General features: G+C 37.9%; 1 long non-coding RNA gene across 1 annotated transcript; it reads right to left on the bottom strand.

Moving 5' to 3' along the window:
• Positions 1-4,089: 4,089 nt before the first annotated feature.
• Positions 4,090-12,574, bottom strand: LOC120222326. The gene is made up of 4 exons (XR_005526018.1): positions 12,494-12,574; positions 8,195-8,343; positions 5,278-5,353; positions 4,090-4,359 (listed from the first exon to the last, which is right to left on the bottom strand). It is a non-coding gene; the product is annotated as an uncharacterized LOC120222326 (long non-coding RNA).
• Positions 12,575-26,214: the final 13,640 nt, after the last annotated feature.

Here is a 26,214-nt window from a genome sequence, read left to right as displayed (position 1 = left end):
AGTTCCTCCTAATCCTCCTATACGTGCAAACATATGATATTTGTCCTTCTCTGCCTGACTTATTTCGCTCAGCATAACACCCTCAAGGTCCATCCATGTTGCTACACATGGCCAGATTTCATTCTTTCTCACTGCCATGTAGTATTCCACGGTATAGATAAACCACATAAGATTGATATATTCTTAGTGGAGAAGCAGAATAAAGTTTAATATATAACACAAGTATCATTAGTTGGAGAAGTTACTGACTCAATTTGAAAACACATCGATCATATATAACTGGAATACATGTATTACTATGAACCAAAAGAACATTAGTCCTGCCTATGTGATTCCTAACCCATTCCTATGTGATTCCACATAACTAATCTCTCATGGGGAATTTTCACAGGGAGGATTTCTATGCAGGGAGGAGACCCTGCTTTCCATATGGTATGACGGCTTTTAACACAGGAATCTGACTAGTGGTTCTGGATCCCAGGTAAGTAGGTAAGGAAGGAAGGAAGGAAGGAAGGGAGGGAGGGAGGGAGGGAAGGAAAAACACAATAACAGAACCAAAGAAACAAAAAATTGACTTCTTCACCTAATAGCCATTTGTTGGTTTAATCTTCTAATGATTAGCTAGCTTTAAACTGAAGTCCCTTGTGAGTGTTTAAAGACTTATTATACCAATCAAAAATAAGTAATATAAATTAATTATGATTTAGACAAATCCTCTTTTTTAATTTAGGTGATGTATTACTAAAATTTAACTACTCCCAAAAATTTAAAAAGGAAAGGATATCTATGAAGGTCAAAACGATGCCTTAATTTTTAAAATTCTATGTATTATATAAATATTTATGAAAAATAATTAAGTTGGATGTAAACATAAATCGGTTTTTAAAAGTCTTGAAAAGCAGGCATGAAAAATGACAAAGGGGATTAAAACATCCAAGAAGATTCAGAAACACTCAGAAGAGCATTGAGTTTTAGGAGATTTGGTCACTAGTGAAGTGGTTTTAGGCAAACTGGATTGAAATAAATAAACCGAGGTCTACCCAAACCAACAAGAGTGTCATGTCCTACCACAGGTGAAAGGTTTTCCAGGTTTGTCGGCCTGACTCCAAACCTGGCTCATGGGTGTCTGAATTGTGTGAGTGGCAGGACGAAGTTGAAATTAATGATCCTCTGAGAACACACCACACCATGTCTGGGCTGAACTTCTTGTAAACATAGTTTGGTACTTGGGTCTTCCTAAAAGAAAGGGTTTTCTGTCTCTACTTGGGGTCCTTTTCGAAGCAGTTTATTAACAGCACATAAAAGGTGGAAAAATAGAACTTATAATATGTCAAGTTCTGTTGAAACCACAGAATTTTGGTGATCTTAGTGGATGTAGCCTGATGCTGACGAGTGAAGAGGACAAGTCACGCCCAGGAACTCCACTGCTGGGGTGGGAATGTTACCGGGGGTTAGCTTAAAAATGGCGATGACTGAGTTCCATGCAGATTGAGGATTTCCACATGGAAGTCTGAACGCGGTATTAGAATATCACCCAAATATAATACACGCTAACTATAATATTCCGCAGGGCAGGCATTCGTCAAATAAACCATTGATTAACTAATGAGACACAGCATTGCACATGGCTTACAGCCTTCTTGAAATTTGAACTGGTTTAGACACACACCAGAGAAGTTTAGACGCACACTAGGTAACCCCGAGGTCCAGCCTTTTGCGGACACAGGATTCTCAAACACAGGTAAACCAGCCTGCATTATTAACTACACTGCATCCAAGGGAGACCTCGTGGGCCAGGGGCTCCTGTTCTTTTACTTATGATACTATGTCAATTACAAAATAACAGTTGTGGTGCAAGGCCCAGAGTTTCTAGCTTCCTAATTGGAAAAATCTCTTTGGTGTGTCATATGTTTGGACAACGTCTACAGTAAGGGGTGGAATGAAGCTGCAATCCCAGTTGGCCAGAAATAGATGCTGGAGAAGTACTCTGTCAGAAAGCAGAGTAAGTAGGACAGTCCTCGCTTTGCACAGCATTGTGTTCAAGGATACTTGTGCATGCCGAATGTTTCAGTGTTTCGTATCATTCTGCTATACAAAGCTAAGAGATGGTTCCAGCATTTATAGGTTCCCATTAACATGATACTATGCAAATCAAGCACTACTATTAGTTCCTGCAGAACATACTGGGTGAAGGTAGGTGGCAATAAAGTTTATTCTTCAAACTAAAATCGTTTTGAGAGTGAAAGGGGGACTTATTATTATTATCCCACTGGGACAACAGGCATAATTCAGGACCGCCTGAAACAAAAATATGGTCACTGTGATCTTAGGTTTACAAACCAGGCTAGATCAAGGACAGATGGGAAAGAAGAGGTGACTGACAACATCAGTGGTGCCAAGAGCTCTGTCGGACACAAGGTGAGGTCTTGAGATGATTATTTAGTCAGAGTGTTAGCCTGTCACATTGCTATTTCTTTGACATCTATCATACTGTAGCTCCAAAGGTCTTGACTTGGCCTGTCATATTGGCATCTTAACATGCTCAGGATTGGTGAGAGTTTTAGGGTTAATGGAGGTCAGGCCTGAGCTTGACCATTTTCCCCACTACTGGTAGGATATTGTATTTACCAGTGACAGGTGTGATGCAGAATGGATTTGCATTTCCAGTAGCACATAGTTTGACTAATCAGCATGTTTGGAAATATAATAGACAATAAATATGCAGAAAATGAAATACTAGGTGTTGTCATACAACTTCCATGACAAATAATCTACAATAATATCTGTGACAGAACACAGAAAATATCATAGTCAATTTCATTGTTCACCAACTCTAGCTGTTAAATATTCTTTCTTTTTAAAATTAAAAGAAATTTACCCTTTAGAGAGAAAAGGCATGAATGGGGGAGAGCAGCAGCAGCAGTGAGAGAGAGAGAGAGAGACAGAGAGACAGAGAGACAGAGAGACAGAGAGAGAGAGAGAGAGAGAGAGAGAGAGAATCTTAAGCAGGCTCCATGCCCAGTGCGGGGCCCAATGTGGGGCTCCATCCCACAACCCTGGAATCATGAGCAGAGCCATAACTGAGTTGGATACTCACCCGACTGTGCCTCCCAGGGGCCTCTAACTATTCTTTCTTAGATTATGTTGATCTAAAGTCTGTCTTTCTGTCCTTCCTACCCTTTTCTGTCATCTGAATTAATAAAGAGCAAATTTCTTTCCTTTCTTGGTGCTCTTACCTTACCTCTTGGACACTTAGGTTAAAAAAAATCCCCATAACTTCAAGTATTCATTACATGATTTGTTCCTTGCTACTTACGAGAAAAGTATATTGGAAGTATCTTGGGAAGATGTGTAAAATTCTCTTGCTTTGTGTCAGCATTAACAGATAAGTCATAGTATTTGTTTTCTATATGATATAGAGCATTAACATCTTGATTCATGAGCTGTACTTATTACTGATGATAAATTTCAGTGCCCTTTTCTGTTAGCTATTATCTTTGCTTTGTCTCATTTATCACTTTTTAATCTACTTTGTGAACAGTCAGATCTGTCACTAGAATTTCAAGAAACCATTAAATAAAAATGTTTTCTAAGAAAATATAGTAGCTCTGCCATTGTAGAGCCATTTCGTGTTAAAACGTTAGTTTACAATATCTGTGCACCATCACCTGCCTCTAATTCAGCCCGGCTGCAGTGTTGCTTAGCTAAGTTTCCGTGGAGATCCTGATTCTTTTCATCAGTCGTTACTTCCACAGGTTTTTTAAAGACTATGTCCTATATATGCGTACTTGGCATATATGTTGCCAAGTTTTTGGCAAGTAAATACAGTTGTTTAAGTCTGGATAACTTAATGTGTGTGTGTGTGTGTGTGTGTGTGTGTGTGTGCGTGCGCGTGTGTAAGCTGCAAACCTCTCACATGCTGATGAGGGGGCTAATGAATAACTTAGGTTTGCTAGGCAATAGTAGAGGGGATAGGACATTTATAAAGTGTCTCCGTGGTTGAGAAGCATTTATGTCGACTTTATTTTATGTGGTCCCAACAAAAATGTGGAAGTTGTTAAAGAAAGAAAACTCACTAAACTATGCTATGAAGATGGTTTCCAGAATAGACCGCTAATTTTTGAAATGCAAAGTGATGTGCCAAAAGGGAGAAAATCAGTCCAGTGTCCTGGGCAGACTGGGGAAGGGTCTGCTCGGTAAACACACAGGGAGGCCACGTCCCCCTGACGGACTTTCTGTGGAATCAGTTGCTTTGTGATTTGTGCTCTTTGTGGGTTATTCTCTCCTTCCGGTTTTGAGGCAACACATTTTCTGTAAATATCATCTAGGGGTCCACAGCAGGGCTGTTAGCAGGTATTTCTGAAGCAGAGTGCAAAGGGGTAATTGTTTTTAGATTTAGGTTATTTGAGGATTCGGTGTTTGTAAATTGGGGACTTGAAAAGAATCAATTTATAGAAAAAAGTAGTATTCCAGAGGAAGGATTTCTTGAGTGTTTCTCCCCAAACGCTATAACTGCAGACCTGTCAATTTTTAAATTACTCTGGTACTTAAGATACACATGTTTAGCTCTAAGACAGTAAAGAACTTGAATTTGCCCGTAGGTTAGTTGTTGTACTCTAATTGCAGGCATTAGGTGAATACCAACTGGCTCAATCACAGTGGCTCCAGAACATTTTAAGGGGCTGTGTCTGCACAGTATATGGCCTCATGTGCAAAATAGGGGATTGCTCACACAAATAGAAGCGTGCATGTGCAAATTCCTTTCTGTGTTGAGAGCTGCTATTTTGTACAAATAATTACCAGGCTGCATTCCCACTAAATATATTCTACTGCCTTAAATTGGGGTCTTAATTGTGAAAATTGATCCTTTGAAGACATGAAACTCTTTGAAGGTTTCCTTCCTGACTGCAAAATTTTATGGGTTTTGTCTATAAATTGAGTTGTGCAGGATGGCTGGGCTGATGAATTCTATAGACTGAGGTCCAGTGGTGTCACATTACCCATTTTCTACCAGAATTCCGGCTCTGGCTCAGGACCCACGGGCCATGAGGGATGATGATATTAACTCTCCAGTAAGTCAGGCCTCTGGTTTTCGACATTTTCCCCTCACTTGGATAATCTCTCACTGTCAATAATGAAGGCAGCAGAGGGATTGGAAAACATGTTTCTATCTATAAGGATAAACTATGTCAGGCAGTTATTGCCCAACAAGTATGTCCTGTTGTTATCTGGAGATGAAGGCAGTATTCAACATTAACAAATGCTTATATTTGTTACCTGTGTGAAATGCTTGAGCACTGGGAAGAAGTGGCTCTCTAAAATCCAAGGTTTACACTTGCTTTATATGTCATTTCTGAGGGAGAAAATGGCAGACAAAACTAATATTAGTCCCCAGATCTTTCCACAGCGAAGGATTAAAATTTATTTGATATATTGATGTAGAGACCATCTACAGAGACAGATTATACTGTTTTAATCTTATTTCAGAATCTTTATTGGAGTGCTTTTGTGAGTCTGTCTTCCTTCCTCCCTCCCTTCCTCCCTTCCTCTTTTTCTTTCTTTCTTTCTTTCTTTCTTTCTTTCTTTCTTTCTTTCTTTCTTTCTTCTTTCTTTCTTTCTTTCATCTTTCTTTCTTTCTTTCTTTCTTTCTTTCTTTCTTTCTTTCTTTCTTTCTTTCTTTCCTTCTTTCCTTCTTTCTTTCTCTTTCTTTCTCTTTCTTTCTCTCTCTCTCTCTAACTCTCTCCCTCCCTCCCTTCCTTTTCTTTCTCTGTCCTGCTGCTGTTGTCCTATAAGACTTAAACATAATCCTAAAAATAAATTGATGGTACTAACCTGGCTGGGAAAAATAAGAAAAAACAATGAAACACATGACTGTGTGACCAGCATGCAAGGTAGGCAGGAATACTTGTCTGTGGTTTGCACTTTACCCCAGGGCTGTTGCTATTAGCTACTCTGTAACTTAGCCTCAAACATTTCCATGCAGAGAACCTTCCTCACTGCAGTCCACTGTGGTATGGCCTGGAAGCCCACATCTGTGTCATGTTATGAAGGTGGATCACCATGCGGTTTTAAAACACTGTCTTTAATACATTTTGCGTGTGAATTGACGCAGCCCTTCTAGAGGGAAATTCAGCTGTACTCATTCAAAGACTTAAAAATGCCTCCATGACTCAGCACTTTAATTTCCTGGAATTTATCAGAAGAAAACAAAATCAGTGATGTATGTTACGATTTATGAATATAGTTGTTCTTCAAAGTATTATGTATAATTAAAATTTGAAAATTATTATGTTGCACAATGAAAGATTGATCATATAAGTTCTGTAGAATAGAATAGTATGGAGTCATTAAAGATATCAGGAAATGTTTATAATTATTTAAAAATGGAAAAAGTAGTTTTGGAATGTATGGTTCACTCTAAATTTTTTAAAATGTTTTATTTATTTCTGAGGGAGAGAAACACAGTGTGAGCAGGCGAGGGTCAGAGAGAGGGAGGCACAGAATCTGAAGCAGGCTCCAGGCTCTGAGCTTGCTGTTAGCACGGAGCCCGACACGGGGCTCGAACCCACAAACTGTGAGATCATGACCTGAGCCGAAGTTGGATGCCTAACTGACTGAGCCACCCAGGCACCCCATGTATGCTCACTTTAAAACTACTTTTTGTAAAAATAGGTGTAAATATATATATATATATACACACATATATACATATATAATATGTATTAGCATATTATATAATGTGTGTGTGTGTATGTGTACAATGTTATTCACTACTATCATCATACATTATTATCATTATTAATCCTGGACTTGTGTGTGTGTGTTTCAGTATTTTCAAAAAAACTAATAATGTTCATATATTAATAGTATATGATCAAGTAAATAATAGTTGTTCTATTTTTTCTTTTTCATATAGAATTTCCAAAGGTAGTGATGTTTTATGGATAACTTAACTGGATTTCATAATAGAAATCATACAGAATGTCTAAAGGCAGTGATGTTTTATGCCTTAGGAACAGACAAGCAATGAGTGGGCCTTCAATTAAAAAAGTCCATTATTGGGGAGCCTGGGTGCCTCAGTTGGTTAAGCGTCCAACTTTGGCTCAGGTCATGATCCCACGGTTCGTGGGTTCGAGCCCCGTAGCTAGCTCAGAGCCTGGAGCCTGTTTCAGATTCTGTGTCTCCCTCTCTCTCTGACCTTCCCCTGCTCATGCTGTCTCTCTTTCTCTCTCAGAAATAAATAAAACATTAAAAAAGTTTTTTAAAAAGTCCATTATTACTAATATACCTTTTACTTGATTTCATCTTCCTGTGTGCAGTAAAAATGGCTGCAGTTTCTTTCTGAAATCCTTGTCCTATTCCTTTCCAAACATTACTGAACTTCAATAAACAACCTCCAGCACTGCCCCCCACCCCCTCTCCCGGCTGCAGAACTTGAAATAGCCAAAGCCTCTGCACCCATTGTGAACTGACCATTTTAACCAGCAAGGGGTGTGATTTTACAAGGCTGTTTCTGTCACATTCGAAGTTGAGGAAGGATTAAAGAAATATTAAATATGAGACAAAAGATCGATGTGGTGTGGGAATTGGACCAGCAAGTTCAACTTCCAGGTTTCTGTTTTGGGCAGCTGGTGAATTGTGGTGCCATTACCCAAAATGAGGGAAAGGAAAAGGAGCAGGGATGGATAAAAGAGAACACATTCCAGATTCTGAACACTTGCAGTAAGAACAGAATGACAACGTCCCTTGCAAATAAACCTGCAGGGTTGTGATTACTGCAGACAGATACTGAAACAGTTTAATTGAGAAGTAGTTCCTGTAAATGTACTTCAAAAAAATGAAAAGGAATCCTTGATCATGACCCCTTGCCACTGCCTTTGGAAGTGCAACACCACACCCTGTCACTGATGCATCTATTGCTTGGCATGCCAGGTGTAGACCTATAGAGGTGGATCGGCCACTGCTTTCCAACCAGGGGAGCTCTCAATGTGGAAGCTGAGAAACAAATATAATACAGTGTGGCCGGTGTAATAAGTGACACATGTACTTTATACTGCCAGCTCAGAAGAAGGAATAATTATTCTCTGGGCCTTGAAGTTCTATTTAAGCTGTAAAACCAGAGTGATGCTTGATTTGGATCTCAAAGATTGAGTAGGCACGGAAATTATAAGTTCTTACAATTATGAATACTTACAAATTATAAGTGGTAACATGTGGCGATGTAGGCCCATCATTTACGGTTTTCTTAGGCCAATGTGAAGGTCAAATTGAGTTCAGTCAAATGAATCGCTGGAAAATGTCATTTTGAATTCCATATATATAGCCTTTTTCCCCACATGCCATCTAAGAAACATCAAAAATATTTCACAGCTGTGAGAAATGATACACCTTTAATTTCAAAGAAGCAAGACCTATACAGGCAGTAGGTTCTGTTTGTGAAGCAGAAATATCAGAATGAGAACTGATAGATGTTGGAGAAATGAACTTTCAATAATCTCACCAATGCATCGTGGGTCCCAGTTTAGATAAATGTTCCTCAACCTTATTTTCATGATCACTACCCTGCCCAGAAAACTTTTTTGATATTTTTGCTCATGGCTGCTTCTTTTCCCCATGAAATTAAAATACCATAGATATACTTTATCTGTTTATGCGCAACCACAGACCATCATAGTGTGTAAGGTTCATTTCACACTGCAAGAACCGGATTTTGCTCTGGTGGGGTTCATGGCTGATGTGTGCTTTAGGAGATGTTAGCACAAAAAGTTTTGTCTCCTAGATTACTTGCAGGCCAATGTTATTTTATGAGGGGTCTACGTTTTGCTTTGTTGTTTATATATGCCTCAGGTATGTAAATCACAGGACATTCATTGACTGACATCAAACCTTTTAATATGATCTCAACCAACCATTAAAAACAGAAGTTTTGTTCAGATATGAGACCATTCTCAATTTCTGGAGTGCAGTTCTCCAGTAAAGATCTTGACTACCTCCTATTTCTTAGATTTTCTAACAACATGTCATTTTGCTTTCACAGTATCATGGGTACTAATTTTAAAAACAGAGAACAAAAATTCTTCAAATGGACAGATCTTCTTTTTTGGGGCATAAATTTCCTCTGGCTAACCTCAACTATACAAAATTACAGCAACAAGCAGTTAAAGCAGTTTCAAAGAAGACACACACACACTCACAAACTAGAAAAGAGGCATAATTTTATTTGGCAACACAAGCTGTGGCCAAAATTGTTACGTAAAGTGTAATGCTTCAGAAAATAGCATACCCACAACTATGCATCATGGAAGCTCTTACAAAAGAAAGTAGAGATTGATTGGAGAAAGGGACAACGTCCAGGTTTGGAAAACTTAAAGAGGAAGACACTTAGAAAGGAGATGGATGGAAGACTTCAAGTGACATATTTAGGGTCTGAGGACCGAGGAGCTTTAGGTAATTCCTTAGGATACCTAGCAGACATAAGGTGCCACAATCCAAAACAGATGGAGCCCATGAGCTCCAAAAGATGAATGTCCTGGAGACTAACGCACAGACATCAGAAAAGCATGGAAGATACCAGAGAAAGACTTCCCTAGACTCCACCAGGTTAGTTTGACCCCCATGCACCAGAATTTTGTCGCATCAGGCTAAAAGATTTTACCAGTTCCATACGTCAACCACTGAAATAACGTGTTATTAAAAGCATTCATTAAAATAGGGCACCTGGGTGGCTCAGTCGGTTAAGTGTCCAACTTCAGCTCAGATCATGATCTCCCGGTTTGTAAGTTCAAGTCCCCCATCTGGTTCTGTGCTGGCAGCTCAGAGCCTGAGCTTGCTTTGGATTCTGTGTCTTCCTCTCTCTCTGCCCCACCTCTACTCACACTCGGTCTCTGTCTCTCTCAAAAATAAACAAACATTAAAAAAACTATTTTAAATATTTGAAAATAAAATTATTGCAGATATTTTCTCCTGGAGCAATAGAAATTGAAATGAAGGGTTGGGTAAGAATGTATCTATGGCACATTGCCATCCATGAGAGTGTTTACATTAAAAAAAAAACCCAAAACACGTCATTTGCGAACAGCCTGAGATGGGGTGGGGTCCACCAGCAAAGCTCCCCTCCTTGCTCTTGCTCTACTTTGGTTTTCTTTTTCAGCAGCCAGTACTTCCCCCCACCTTCTGCCTCAGGCACCTGCCCTCTTCACTCCTGGATGAGAAAATTACCATCTCAGAAATACTGAAGTTGCTGATTTATAAACTTTCTGTTTGTCTGGGGCTTGAAGTTCCCAAACCGCTAGCTCACAAGGACGACAGATGTGTACAGATAAAATGTCCCTTGGGGAAGTAATGTTGGAGAATCTAGGATAAATAAACTTAAACAGGTTTACCAACATACTAATAAGCACTTGGTTCTTCAAGAAGGATATAGAATTTATCCAGTTTCCTAACATAGATAGTTTAGAAACGCTAAAATGCAACATTGTATTTTAGCTTCACACTAACTAGAAACTGAAATTTGTCAATGTAAATTTCCTTTTGTTGTAGGGGACAGTAAACACCCTTGATGAGCAAAAATAACTCTGTGGTTTTCCTTCCCTTTCCAATCAAGATGGTTAACCCTTGTTCCAGGGTTATGTTAACCCACCTATTCTCTATCATACTAGAGTCTCTAGAGAATGTGATCAATTTAAAATCCTATAGAACATCATGCTGGTCCCTGCATACCAGGTGCCACACCTTGTGTTGTTTTGTTGTAGTAGAGAGTAACCATTTTGTAATTGTATTTATGATTGTCATAATCAAATGACTAAGTTTTGATAATCTACTGTCAATCTACAGGAAGCATTTGGTATGGTTTTGTTTTCTTTCTTTTATTAAACCAAAAAGGTGAATAAAAAGACATATAACAGAAAAAAAAATAACTCTGTAGTTGCCTGGAATCTGCATTAATATTCAACTTAAAATTTTGAAAAATTTAAAAAACTTAGCTTTCTCTTAGCTAAGTTTTTTTTAATGTTTATTTTTGAGAGAGAGAGCGAGCAAAAGAGAGCGCATGTGAGGGCACGAGTGAGTGGGGGCTGGGAGAGAAAGGGAGACACAGAATAGGAAGCAGACATCAGGCTTTGAGCTGTCAGCACAGAGCCCAACACAGGGCTTGAACTTGTGAACCCTGAGATCTTGACCTGAGCCGAAGTCAGACGCTCAACGGACTCAACCACCCACCCAGGCACCTGTCCCTTAGACTTTTAATTCAACCTACATTTCTTGATCTTCTTTCAGTATAGCTACTATTAACAATATGGAAATAAAATCACTTTTCCCTGCAATCAATGAACTGAATTTGGACTGGCAAAACACTTTAAGCCATCAATGATATTTAAAATTCAGTCACATTCCATTAAGTATTTTATCTACATTGATAAATTTAATAAGTTGATTTGTTTAAGTGATTTAAATATATGATAGGGTACACTTATAACCTTAAGTTGCAAAATCTTTCTAAACCCTTACAGTTAACATTTATATAAGTGCTTACTCTATGCCAGATACTTTTCTGAGCTATATATATATATATATATATATATATATATATATGTTAACTCATTTAATCCTCACATAAATCCCATGGAAGAGCTATTCTGATTTCTACTTTAAGTTAGAGGAAAACTGAGGTATCAAAGTAATAATAAGTAACTTGTTCAAAGTCACACAGATAATAAGTGGCAAAGCTCCAATTAATTTAAGACATTAAACTTATCAATGTAATAAATCAAATTCTCTTTTAGGCATTCTGACACCCTTGGCTAACTTAAATTCTCCAACAACTTTCACTTAAAAATTACAAAACTCATATGTCAGATTCTCTTCAATATACATACAAGTACCTTGAGTGACAAATAACAGATTATGAGGAAATTAACATAATCTTTTTCTACTAAGGATTGACTTTGATTCTTATTTCTATGTCCCCCTAGAATTTAAAAGTCTCAGATAAAGGACAGTTACCATGTCCGACACCCTGAGGTTATCAATCCACAAACCTAAAACCACAACTCAGATATTAGAACCTAGAACAGGGGGCCTGGGAGAAAAAGCTACCAGATAATTCCTCCTAGAACCACAGTTGGAATGTTGGATCATTTACTGAAGTAGTGCCCATGGGGCATTGTGGTCAACCAAAATTGTGATCTACTTCTGAAATTATAACCTACTTCTTCTAAGGTGTGTGTGTGTGTGTGTGTGTGTGTGTGGAGCACTTGATTGGATTCATGTACTTCCTTTACTGTCTTGTTGAACTCTGTACCCTTTGTATGTTTTCCTTCTAGCAACAACTCTATAGTCCTCCTAATGATAAATTATTATCAGCAGTTTGCAAATAAGGAAGCCGAGGATGTGAGAATTCAATAGCTTTCCCAGAGTCCAGCAGGGGACAGATAACAGAGCTGAGATGTGAGCCCAGGTCTTCATGAGAACCCAACACTTGCTGACTGCTTACTACCTGGTTCCTAGTCCACTTGTTGTGGTCAGTGAGGCAGAACTTCCCACTGGCCCCGAAAAAGCTCTGTAGCTTATGTTGAAGTGATGTTCTCTTAACTTCTTTTCTCTGTCTGGGCCTTTGAAAATATTCACAGTTACTGTTAGGTCATTCATTATTTCATCACTGAGTCAGAGCGCTCACTGGATTCCAGTCAGATGCTGGGCACTGCTCTGGCACCAGGGATGTTGCGAGACAAAATAATTTCTGCTGTGGGAAGGGTTAGAATTGTTTAAACAGGCCCTCGCTCCTCTGTTTGTCAGTGTTTTTTCCCCCAAGGTAACAAAAATCCAACTTAAATTAAATTTCAAGGAAATGGATTGATTTGTGTGACTAAAAACTCTGAGCAGGGAGCCAAGCCTTCAGTGTGGCTGGGTCAGAGCCCCTCAGGACGTCACAGAGTCTGTAACTCTTGCAACTACAATCTGTTTCCACACATCCCCTGTCTCCACGTCTCCATTGCTACATGATGGGCTTTCCCCTGATTTTTCCTGCTCCTGACTACTTCTTTTGTGTGGCGAATGAAAATACCTCCAAATCTCTTCATTTGCATTTTCCTTTCATCTTGTGCTTTAAGAGGAAATAAGAGCATCTCTTCCAAAGCTCTTGGAGTAGACATATTGGAAAGAAGGTTAATGGGCACAGCTTGAGCCACATGCACATCGTTGAATGAATCATGGAACCAGGAGTATGGAGAGGCTTGGGCCACTAGCCTTGGGGTGGAACCACTCCCACCTAGGTCACTGGGAACGGTGAGGGGTGATATAACTAACTAGCCAGTTGAGCAGCTGACTCTTGATTTTGGCTCAGGTCATGATTCCAGGGTCATCATGGGATCAAACCCTGTGTCAGGCTCTGTGCTAAGCATGGAGCCTGCTTAATATTCTCTCTCTCTCCCTCTACCCCTCCTCTGATTCTTGCTTAGGCTCTCTCTTTCTCTCAAAAACAAAGGAAAGTAATAAATAAAGAAATGAAATGATCACAGAAAAGACAACGACATGTCAGCACATTTGAGGACACCTGCGTCTTATAAGTATACTTAGAACTTTCACAAATCACTCAGTGTAGCTGGCAGGTGACCCTGCCCAGGGCTATGGTTAGACCAGAAAGAGAGTGATTCTGTCATCAGAGTTTCCCCCAGAGCTCATTCAATTTAGTTTACAAGGATGAATGACTCTGATAAGTATAAGTTCAAATCCTCCTGAAACATAAAGACTGTCCTGGTTTTGAATTTTGAACAATAGGAAAATGCCCAGAAGTATGTTCAGGCATCCCTTCACTTCATCTTCAATCCTTTGCCAAGTTAATGTCTATTCAGTACGAGTATAAGCTTAATTATCACTTCCTTTGATGTCCAGTCTGGATCAAAATCTGTCTGCTACATACTCTTTACTATAGTTCTCTTGCCTGGTTCTCATAGTCACTGATTATGCATTTGTGTAATACCACATGAGGCTGTAATAATAACTCATCCCATTAGACTGTAAATGCTATGTGCAACAGGTACGTCTTACAGTGCGCAGTCCAATGTTGAGCAGAGTAGGTTATCTATCAATGACTATGAATATCTGAATAATCTCAATGTTTCTAATTTATATTTAATTTTTCAGTGATATTCTAAGATTGTGCTTGGTCTCCAGTTGACTTGCTCATAATGGGCTCTCAATAGTATTTCCTGGAAGGGATTAAATGAAGAAAAATAAATCAGGGCTGTTTTCAGAATGCCTGAGCCGTGTAACTTTCTACATATAATTTGATTAAGAGATCAAAAGCACAGTAGAACTATCCAAGTAATCTCCTTTTGAATTCCTCTTTGTAGAGTCACACATTCATGACCTTTGTTCTTGTCTTTGAATCCCTCTATCAGAAAAATGCCTGTTGCTACAACCCTGGAGGGGGGAGAGACACAAGGAAGAGGGGGGGACCTCTGGGCCAAATACCCTCCTCTCATTTGCAAATACCATGATATTCTATGGCTCAGCTCTTGTCTGGAAAGATCTTCCTAGACATCTTAATTTATTAACTGTTCAGTGTTTACATGCTTGTCAGTGGAGGAGTATGAAGCACACACGTGTGCATACACACACACACACATTTCTCATTTGCTGAAGATGCTCATTTTTAGTTCCTGTGCCTAACCATAACTCTTATGATTTTATTTTGTTCTTTAACTTTCACTTTCCTCCTGAATAAACAACATGTGCAGGACTCCAGCAGTAGCTGGTTAGAGCTGCAGTGTGGCCACTAGCAGTGAGATGTCAGTGATACAAAAATATTCATGGCATTTGTAATGGTTGTACTATTCTAGAAGGGGGATCTTGAGGATGAGTTGACATAGCTCCATCAGCAAACATCCCACCGGATGTTTTCTTAAGCATTCTGAACAAAGTTCAACTGCCCTTTGGGAGAGAACACACATTTCTTCCTCATTTATAATTTTTGGAATGATACCAACCAAAAAAAATCTGAAGAGTTCATTAGAGGAAAAAATGTCCAAGTATAACAATATTTTACTTGCCTGTTATTCCATAGAATCATGTAGTTCTTTTAAAGTATCTGAGCCATCAAGTACTACCATTTCTTTATTCATTTATTTTTTTATTTCTAGGAGAGAGAGAGACAGTGTGAGCAGGGGAGGGCCAGAGAGAGAGGGAGTCACAGACTGAAACAGGCTCCAGGCTCTGAGCTGGCAGTCAGCACAGAGCCCGACGCGGGGCTCGACACGAACCGCGAGATCATGACCTAAGCGAAAGTCGGACGCTCAACCGACTACGCCACCCAGGCGCCCCAAGTGCTACCATTTCTTAAGGGAGGTAGGAAATACCAGCCCCATATTGTAGCTGCCATTGAAGAAACAGTAAGGCTTTACACTTCTGAGATTAAGAATCTTCCCGGATGTGGATGAAGGTTAACTTCTTGGAGAATGTGTTAAAATTTTCTGATCATGCAAAGGAAAAAAAAAATCAAACTCATATCAGGCTGAAGAAGGACTTTAATTCTGAACAATAACAGCAGAACTCAAAATGATCTACATAAACTTATTTCTTCAAATATACGTTGTCTTACAGAGTTTTTTTTTGTTTTTTTTTTTTAAAGATGAAGGACCTAGTGATTTAGAAAACCTGTAATATTCATGTAACCCAATTGTGGAAAATATTAATGTCTCATTTAATTACTTTTGCAAATTTATCTTACTTTTCTTTAGGCCACCAGACCAGAAGCAAAATAATTGTTTGTTGACTATAGCCCCTTCCCAGCAATATTACCAAAACCTGAGTGGTCTATGGCATTTTTCTGCAGTTTAAGTAATGTCTGGTTTTCCCCGTGTACTCAGGAATGGCTAAGGGATTTATAGATTTCAGCCTCGTATACTTGTTTGTGCTAAATGTTCTCTGTTTAGATTCCTGTCCCTGAACCAATACCATCTGAAAATACACGGATGCTTCTCTTGGGGCTGTGCTGCTGTCTGCTCCAGCAAGGACCCTGATGACACGGGGCCTCTGCTCCAACATCGCTGTGCTGAGGAGGGAGAATATGGTGGACTCTCGGGCCATTTACAAAAATTCCTAAAATGTATCATACACTGCTTACATGTACTTCAATTCAAAATAACACATATATTGCATATCAACATGAATATAATATGCCTGTATGTACAAACAATAATAATAAAATAAATGTTCATGAACCCACTAGCCAGCTTAGGAAATAGACCTGTACTAACATCTTTAAATCTCTCTGTGTGCCATGTTCCATCTCTTCCTCTCCTCCCCAATAGACTAATAACCAACAGCCTGAATTTCCATTAGTCATTCTCTTGACTTATTATTTTCTCATGTATATATGTATCCCAAAAGAATGTGGTATTTAGTTTTGCCTGCTTTGAATTTTACATACATGAAAATTATAATGTATTTTGTCTTTTGTGACTTGCTTTTCTCATTATACATATTATAGGTATATAATGTATGCATATTATATGTATATGTCTATTTTATATATTTGTATATATATTTATAGTAAATATGTATATATGCTTCATTCTTAGAGCAGTTTTATTTTATTTTTTTAAATGTTTTATTTATTTCTAGGAGGGAGAGAGAGAGAGACAGTGTGCGCAGGGGAGGGTCAGAGAGAAGAGAGGGAGTCACAGACTGAAACAGGCTCCAGGCTCTGAGCTGGCAGTCAGCAGAGTCCGATGCGGGGCTCGAACCCACGAACCGCGAGATCATGACCTAAGCGGAAAGTCAGACGCTTAACCGACTAAGCCACCCAGGTGCCCCTTCTTAGAGCAGTTTTAGATTCATAACACTATTGAGGAGAAGTTACAGAGATTTCCCATATACCTCTGCCCTGACCCATGCATACCCTCCCCCATTATCAACATCCCCGATCACTGTGGTACATTTGCTATTGATGAACCTACATTGACACATCATAATCACCTAGAGGCCATAGTTTACCTTAGGGTTCACGCTATGTGCTTTACAGACTATGGATTTGGACAAATGTATAATGACATGTATCTATCATTATAGTACTATGCAGACTATTTTCACTGCCCCAAAAAACTTGCACCCCACCTATTCCCTCCTCTCCCAACCCAAGCCCCTGACAACCACTGATCTATTTAATTTATAGTTTCACCTTTCTTTTCCTTAGTGCTGAAGAACTTAATTTGAAGAACAAATTGTCTTAATGTACCACCGCCTATCCATTTACCTACTGAAGAACATTTTGGTTGCTTCTAAGTTTTGGCAGTTGTGAATAAAGCTGCTATAAACATCTGCGTGCAGGTTTCTGTGAAACATAAATATTCAATTCCTTTGGAAAGAAATATCCAGGGGTGTGATTTCTGGGGTTCATGGCAAGAATATACGTACTTTTGTAAGAAACTGTCAAACTGTCTTCCAAAGTGGCTATGACAGTTTCCACTCCCACCAGCAATGAATGAGAGCTCCTGCTGCCGCACACCCTCATCAGTATTTGGTTTCATCAGTGGTTCAGTTTGGACATTTTAATAGCTGTCCTTATCTATTTTTGAGATTCACTCACATTGATATGTATAGCTGTGGTGCTGGATCATACTTTATTGTATAGACTGTCACTATTAAAAATTATTTCTTCTCTTCGTGGACTTATGAGTTGCCAGCAGTATTTTAATATAAGTGATGCTGTTGCAAACATTCATAATTTGTAGAATTCTGTATAAATATACACAAGTGTTTCTCTAGGATATATGCCTTATATAACTTATTATAGAGTTAATACAAGTTCATTTCGACATTACTAGGGGAGACCCAATGTCTTCCAAAGAAATTCACTCTATTACTATAACCAACCATTTGAAGGGAAATTCTTTCTGCTTTATCATCTCATCAATACTGAGTCCGACATTTAAAGTTTTTGTAAGTCTGGTTAGTGTGAAATGTCATTTCACTATCAGCAAAGTTGACTGTTTTTTCACATTTCTCTTGGTCATGTATGTTTCCAGTGAAATGTCTGTCCATGTCTTTGCTCATTTTCTTTCTCAGTTGTCTCTTCCTTATATATACTTATAGAAATATTTGCAACTTGTATAGATTTTTGTTTAAGAAATTCTTCCCTTGGGGCTCCTGGGTAGCTCAGTCAGCTGAGTGTCTGTCTTCAGCTCAGGTCATAATCTCACAGTTTGTGGGTTCAAGCCCTGCATTTGGCTCTGTGCTGTCAACTCAGAGCCTGGAGCCTGCTTCAAGTTCTGTGTCTCCCTCTCTTTCTGGCCCTCCTATGCTGGCACACACACACTCTCTCTCTCTCTCTCAAAAATAAATTTAAAAACATTTAAAAAATTTTTTTTGAATAAAAACCACAATAAATAAACGTTAAAATTTTTTTTAAAAAAGAGAAAGTCTTCCCTAAATACAGATTATATAATTATTCTTCCATGTATTTTCTAAAAGTTTTAAAGTTTGGTCTTTCAGATTTCAGTCATGATTTAATCCATTTGGAATTGTTTTGTGTATATTGAGAGGTAGACCTCCATATCCATTTTCTCCACTTAGACATTCATTTCAGTACAATGTACTTAATAGTAGTCCTTTGTTTTTCCATTTATCTACAGTGTATCCCTGCCCTGCATCTGTTTCCATGGATTTCATGACATTTCTGAACCCTCTATTTGGCTTCATTAGAAAATGTGTCCAATGTTCTTCTACTATCTCTCTGTCTCATTCACTATAGCTTTAAAAAAATTTTGATATCTAATAAGTCATTTCCCTCTAGCTAATTCCTCAGGAATGTTTTACTTCTTCTTGGCCCTTTACAAATAAATTTAACATTCATCAAAGAAAAGTCCTATTAAATTTTAATTGGGTTTTACACAAATTTACAGATTAAATAGAATTGAAGTTAAGTCTGTAAGCTACTGTGTCCTATTCCATAAGTGTGTTATATCTTTCCATTTATGTAGGCCTTCCTAAAAATCATTTTTTAAAGTTTTATAAATTTGTCCAAAATAGTCTTATAGATCGTTTAGTAGATTTAGTCCTAGGAGCTTTATATTTTCTCATCTAGTATTTTCTTCCTGATATAAAAAACTACATTGGTCTTCTGTAATAATTATATATCAGTCTTGCTAATATCTCCAATTAATTCTAACAATAATTTACCCACTTAGAATTTTGGGTTTTCTGTGTATACAATCACAGAATCCTCCCTCCCCAAATATGTTGTCATTTATTCCTTTCAAACCCTTGTATATGTAATTTGTTTTATATTCTTTTGTAGCCCAGATGATCTCTCTTTGTTAATAAAAGAACGTGTGTGTGTTTTTCTTTTCTTTTTTCTTTTTCTTTTTTTGGTTTTACTTGGTAGTAATGTGAACCAAAAAATCAAGGCTATGGTATTTGGAAGAAAAATTTGAATGACAGATCAAAGTTTTCACATTGTTGTAGGATTATTCAAAGTTCTTTTTATATTTATATTTTATGACAATTTTGGCACTTTATAAATCTAGGAATTTGTTTTTTTTTACCTCAACTTTCAATATTTTGACTAAAAGTTGTTTTTAATACCTTATTAGTCTTTCCTTCATCTCTAACTATGCCACCTCTAATTTATAATTCTGAAAAAATTACCAGTTTTAAGTACTTTATTTTTTTTTCCATTTATCCTCCCCATATTTTATTTATTTTATTTTTTTCTTTTTTAAGTAGGCTTCACAGCCTGTGTGGAACCCATTGCAGGGCTTGAACTCACAACCCTGAGATCAAGACCTGAGCTGAGATCAAGAGTCAGGCACATATGGACTAAAACCCCCAGGCACCTCTTACCCTCCCGCATTTTAAACATAAATGTTTTTTTTTTTTTTTTTTTGGTAAACATAAATGTCTTAAGTGTCTCTTTTACATATATTGAGGACCATATGAAATGATACAATGTTGCACAAACATCAAATACAACAACTTCCTTAGGGAAAAAAAGTCTATTTCTTCCTTCATGAGGTCTCAGTCCTCCTTCTGTGTTCTTTTTGCTGCTACTTAAAGAATTCCTTTAGCAAGTCTTTAAAGATATTAAGTACTTTAAATTTTCAGTATTATTTCTTCTTTGACACATAAGTATTAATATTTTAAAGGTTTATTTTCTTGTTTTTCATTTCTAAAACTGGATTTGGATAAATAATTATGTCTGTGTATAAAGATGTTTGAAATTTGTTGTGAAATGATATATGGATTTATAAATTATATATAAAAAGTAGCAATTATATATAATTCTTTCTCTCTTTATATATAATAAGAAAAGGAAAGAAATATGAATTAAGTATAGAAAAAGAAATTGCTTATTCGTTGCATTTTGAAGGCTATTGTTCTAGCTTATATTTTTCAGACATCCTTTAAATTAGATAGTAACAGTCAAATACATTGCTATGAGGACTAGATACTGCCACTGGGCATGTTCTAAAGTTTATATAAAAATAGACTAAAATCCCAATAAATAGTGATAATTTTACGATGTCCCCACTTACATTTGAAATGTGTATTTTACCAATACAGAAAATTACATATAAATGCCCTTTTAAAAAGTCTCCATAGAACACTTAACACTAGCTCTTGCATTGCTTTCCCTTTAGAATTTAGGGCCTGGCTTTCTACCTGAACTCAGCCAGAAACAGATAAGACAAGTCCAGGAATATATTAAACGGCCACACACAACAACAATCAAATCTTCAAGCCTAGGTTCCTAACTCCAGAGCACAATAGAGTGCAGAAAGCCTTGAAAAGGTCCATTAAGCCCTTAAACTGAGCATGTGTAGAGTGAACTGTTATTTGTTCAACCAGCTGGAATTTTACCTCCAAAAAAGGTTTCTTTCAAAAGCCATGAGCTCCTCTCTAACCACACACATGCATAACTTGACTCAAGGAAGTGTTGGGAAATGCCTTCAGCTGAACCTGACACTCCTTTTCTGCTCATCTAGATCTAACTTCCCCAACTTCATTTTAAGCCAATAGATTTTCAGTCAAAATTTACTAAGAAATATTACAGTTTTCCACTTGTGGTTTACCTAACACCATCTGTGAATGGTGTTTTTGATGTGTTCAAATTCATTTTTTTAATGTTTATTTATTTGAGAGAGAGAGAGAGAGAGAGAGAGAGAGAGCATGTGTGGGGGGCAGGGCAGAAAGAGAGGGGGGCAGAGGATCAGAAGGAGGCTCTGCGCTGAGAGCCCCCGATGCTCAAACTCATACTCATGAAACTATGAAACTAAGTCTGACGCTTAACCACTTGAGCCTCCCAGGAGCCCTCCAATTCGTTCTTGATAGCCACAGAGTGGGAAGAATTTTCTCCGCTTCTTACCCTTACCTTTATTACTCCTTTCTCAGTATTGATATACAAGCAAATAAAAGACATTGCTCCTACTATAACAAATTTGAACACAATTAGCAAGACTGACTTAATAGACATATGCAAAACACTGGACCCACCATTGCAAGTACATATTCTTTGCTAACTTAAAGTATATATATTTATATTTTTGTATATTTGTAGACAACATACAGGTGTCTTTTTTAAAAAGTGTAGTTGACACACAATGTTACATTGGTTTCAGGTTTACAACTTAGTGATTTGACTACTCTATACATTATGCAGTGTTTACCACAAGTGCGGCTGCCATCTGTCCCGTTACCTTGAATTACAATAGCATTGGTTGTATTCCTTATGCTCTGTTTTTCATTTCCATGACTTACTCATTCCACAACTGAAAGCCTGTATCTCCTACTCCCCTTCATCTATTTTTCCTAGTTCCCCACCTCCCTCCCCTCTGGCAACCATCGGTTTGTTCTCTATATTTATAGTTCTGATTCTGTATTTTGTTTATTAATTTTTTAGATGCCATTTATGAGTGGAATCATAAGGTATTTGTCTTTCTCAGTCTGAGTTATTTCACCTAGCATAATACTCTACAAGTCCATCCGTGTTATCTCAAATGGCATGATCTCATTCTTTTTATGGCTGAGTAATGTTCCATTGTGTATGTATACCACATTTTCCTTATCTCTTCATGTATTGATAGAGACTTAGATTGCTTCCATGCCTTGGCTATTGTAAAAATAATGCTGCAATAAACATAGGGGTGCATATATCTTTTCAAGTTAGTGTTTTAGTTTTCCCTTGGTAGATACCCAATAGTGGAATTATTGGATCATATAATATTTCTATTTTTAATTTTTTGAGGAAACTCCATACTGTTTTCCACAGTGGCTGTACAATTTACATTCCCACTGATAAATGCACAAGGGTTCCTTTTTTTCCATATCCTTATCAACAATTGATATTTCTCCTTGATTTTAGCCATCGGGACAGGTATGAAGTGATTTCTCATTGTGGCTGTGACTGAATTTCCTTGATTAGTAATATTGAGCATCTTTTCAGATATGTTAGCCATCTGTAGGTCTTCTTTGGAAAAATACCTTTTTAGATCCTCTGCCCCTTTTTTAATTGGATTGTTTGTTTGTTTTTGGTGTTGAGTTGTATATGTTCTTTATATATTTTGGATATTAACCCCTTATTGGATATATTATTTGCAAATGTCTTCTGCCGTTCAGCAGGTGGCCTTTTTGTTTTGTTGATGGTTTCCTTTGCTGTGCAGGGACTTTTAATTATTTCTTTATCATCTGATATACAAATCTACATCCCGATGATCTTAGAGATGAATATATTAAAACCCACTCACTGAAAACAGCATAGAAAAATTAGTATGTGAATGCTATATAATCACTGGTGTTAATGCCCTCAAATATCACTTTTGCCAAGTCTCATTTGAACCTCTGAAGTTTACATCCATGTAATGCTCATAAACGTATAAGCTTAGGCTTTTAGACTTGAGTGCTTAGCTGACAAATGGCCTAAAACATATAAAACAGTGTTCTTTAATATGTGAGCTATGGAATAATAGTACCTAGGAATATTCACACATGTTAATTACTTATAAAAATTTCAGTTTCTAAGTAACTTGGAGAAGTTCTGAATTACACATATCTAAATGGGATTCTTTGTTGAAATGCTACACTCTTCTGAAATGTTCCATGGCTCTAGATAGCGTTCTAGCAATATTTTATCCAGTCCCTACTATGTGTCAGGAATAGCATCATGTTTTGCTCAAAGAAATATCAGCAAATCAGGCATGGTTTCTGTCCTCACAGAGTTTTTAAAGTAATGGGAAGAGAGAGATTAAACTAATAAAGACATAAATATTTAGATTGCAATAAATTGTATTGTGCTATGAAGAGAAAGAATAAGATGCCATAAGAATGAACAAGGCTATCAATTTAATTGGAGGACGGATTTAGGAAAGGAAGTGAGATTTAAGATGAACCAAAGCTAAGAAAAATTAGACAGATAAAGAGAGGCATTCCAGGCACAGTGAACAGCAAATCCAAAGGCTTGAGGCAAAAGAAAATTTGCTACACAAGAGGAAGAAAAGGCCAATGTGGTCAAGGCACAGTAAACAAGAGGCCCAAGATGATGCAGAAGAAATAGTGAAGGGTAGATGCATGTGGAATCTCAGAGGCCATACAAAAGGTGATTTAAAAATTTTTTTTTCACAATGTTTATTTGTTTTTGAGAGGAAAGACAGAGTGTGATTGGGGGTGGGGCAGAGAAAGAGAGAGAAAGAAAGACAGAGAGAGACAGAGATGGAGAGAGGCAGAGAGAGAGAGAGAGAGAGAGAGAGATTGAGAGAGAGAGAGATAGAGAGAGAAAATCTGAACCAAGCTCCAGGCTCTGAGCTGTCAGCACAGAGCCCAACGTGGGGCTCGAATCCATGATCCATGAGATCATGACCTGAGCTGAAATCAGATGCTCAACCGACAGAACCACCCAGGGGCCTCCCCAAGATGATTTTTATTTTAGTAGGGAGGATTCTGATGAAGGAACTGGTGTTAAAATAATATTTTCTTGGGGCTCCTGGGTGGCTCAGTCGGTTAAATGTCCGACTTCAGCCCAGGTCATGATCTCACAGTTCGTGGGTTTGAGCCCTTCATAGGGCTCTGTGCTGACAATCAGCTCAGAGCCTGAAGCCTATTTCAGATTCTATATCTCCCTCTCTCTCAGACCCTCCCCTGCCCACGTTGTCTCTCTCTCTCTCTCAGAAATAAATAAAACATTTAAAAAAATTTTTTTAAAATATTTTCTTAAAGAAAAATATAGCATCATATTTACCTTTCCCCAACTGTATTTGATCATGGAAACCTTTTGATGAGAAATTTCCTGGTAGCAGTATCTTTGGAAAACATACTGCCAATACTTTCAGAAATCCCACCCTAACCAAGGATTGTTTGCTCATATTGTCAGTGTCAGAAACCAGTAAAAGAGGGGCGCCTGGGTGGCTTAGTCGGTTAAGCGTCCGACTTTCGCTTAGGTCATGATCTCGCGGTAGTGGGTTCGAGCCCCGCATCGGGCTCTGTGCTGACTGCCAGCTCAGAGCCTGGAACCTATTTCGGAGTCTGTGTCTCCCTCTCTCTCTGACCCTCCCCTCTTCACGCTGTCTCTCTCTCTCCTAGAAATAAATAAAAATATTAAAAAAAAAAAAAAAGAAAGAAACCAGTAAAAGAGACTTTGCCAGTTCAAATACATTTATCAGTATCAGAAACATTCAGAAGTAGGGTCACCAACATGGATGGATTTGTGGCTCAAATGTCATTAGGTCTCAGTTTCTCTTCATCTATCAGATCCCCCTGTCCCTGTTTTGGTTTTATTCTGCGGCCCAATACAATGACCTCAAAAACTGCAAGACTTTCCACTGTGGTGTCAAGGTGGCTGAATCATTCCCTTACGTGCTCCCACATTGCAGACTAGTGGAAAAGGAGCCTCTTTCACAACATTCCCCTGAAATCCACTGCCCCCTCACTGCCTCTCCCTGAAACACCCCCCTGGGAACGAATCACCAAAGTAACCCTAGTAATAGGATATGTGCACAGTTCAGGCCTAGGTAATCTGCAGCCTTCACTGTTTGGATTCCTGGACACAAATCTAGGATGGATACTATGGGAAGGAACAGTGCTGGGAAGGCAAAGAGTAAAACCTCAATGTGGATTTTCAAAAAATTATTGTTTGAATTATGTGGATATAACCATGTTTGAAATAATCATGTTCTATTTCTTGTTAAAAGTACAGAAAGGAAATGCAATCAAGTGTCTAAAAAAGCATGGAAACAATGTGCTGTTTGTTGTTTCTGGGTGGTTATAAAAAGTAGAAAGATTATGGAATAATGAAATAGGATACTTCTGTTATTACTACTACTGACAAATCACCACTATGACTTTTTTTTTTTTTTTTGGTCCTTTCCATCTACATGAAAATTATTCTACCTAGAATAGTCAATTAATAAATTATGTCATGTACTTCATTTAAATTATTGTCTGTAGCTCTCCCACTGTGTGCTTCTGAGTACTATACCTTACACTATAAGCATGTGCTTATATATGTGTATATACACACACATACATATGTGTGTACATATAATTTACATGCCTTTACTAAAATATAAATTTTGAGGATTATAAAAGATGATCTTATGGTTAGATTCTTTTTTTCTTTTTTAATGTTTTATTTATTTCTAGGAGAGAGAGAGAGAGAGACAGCGTGAGCAGGGGAGGGTCAGAGAGAGAGGGAGTCACGACTGAAACAGGCTCCAGGCTCGGAGCTGTCAGTGAGCACAGAGCCCGACGCGGGGCTCGAACCCACGAACCGCGAGATCATGACCTAAGCGAAAGTCGGACGCTTAACCGACTAAGCCACCCAGGCGCCCCAATGGTTAGATTCTTTAATCAAAATGTTCTCTAGAGTACTTTTAAGATAGTAATAACTATTGTAATTTATAAGAGGCAATCCAACTCCTGAACATGTAAAATAAATTTTAGGAGTATAAAAGGGAAAAAATGCTCCTCTATGAGAAGATAATATGGCCCGAGTGATCAAAATAGACTGAGATAAACTGTGGAGTCTGCATAAAAACTACAGGTCACAGAAAAGCTATGACCCTTACAACATCAAGTAGCAACATATTTTTAGTCTTACAGATGGTGGTTAACACTTCTGGTCATTTATACTTTGTTCCTCATTTTATGACTATCTTCTAAAAATAGTTGGGGCCATTATGGGGTAGGAATGGTCAGAGAGCGCCTTATGGATAAAATGAGACTTAGGGG

This window comes from Hyaena hyaena, unplaced genomic scaffold (genome assembly GCF_003009895.1).
Source record: "Hyaena hyaena isolate Hyena2069 unplaced genomic scaffold, ASM300989v1 scaffold_868, whole genome shotgun sequence".
NCBI classification, from domain to species: domain Eukaryota; kingdom Metazoa; phylum Chordata; class Mammalia; order Carnivora; family Hyaenidae; genus Hyaena; species Hyaena hyaena.
The sequence above is the reverse complement of the archived record's forward strand: the minus strand, read 5'-3'. Positions and strand labels throughout refer to the sequence as shown.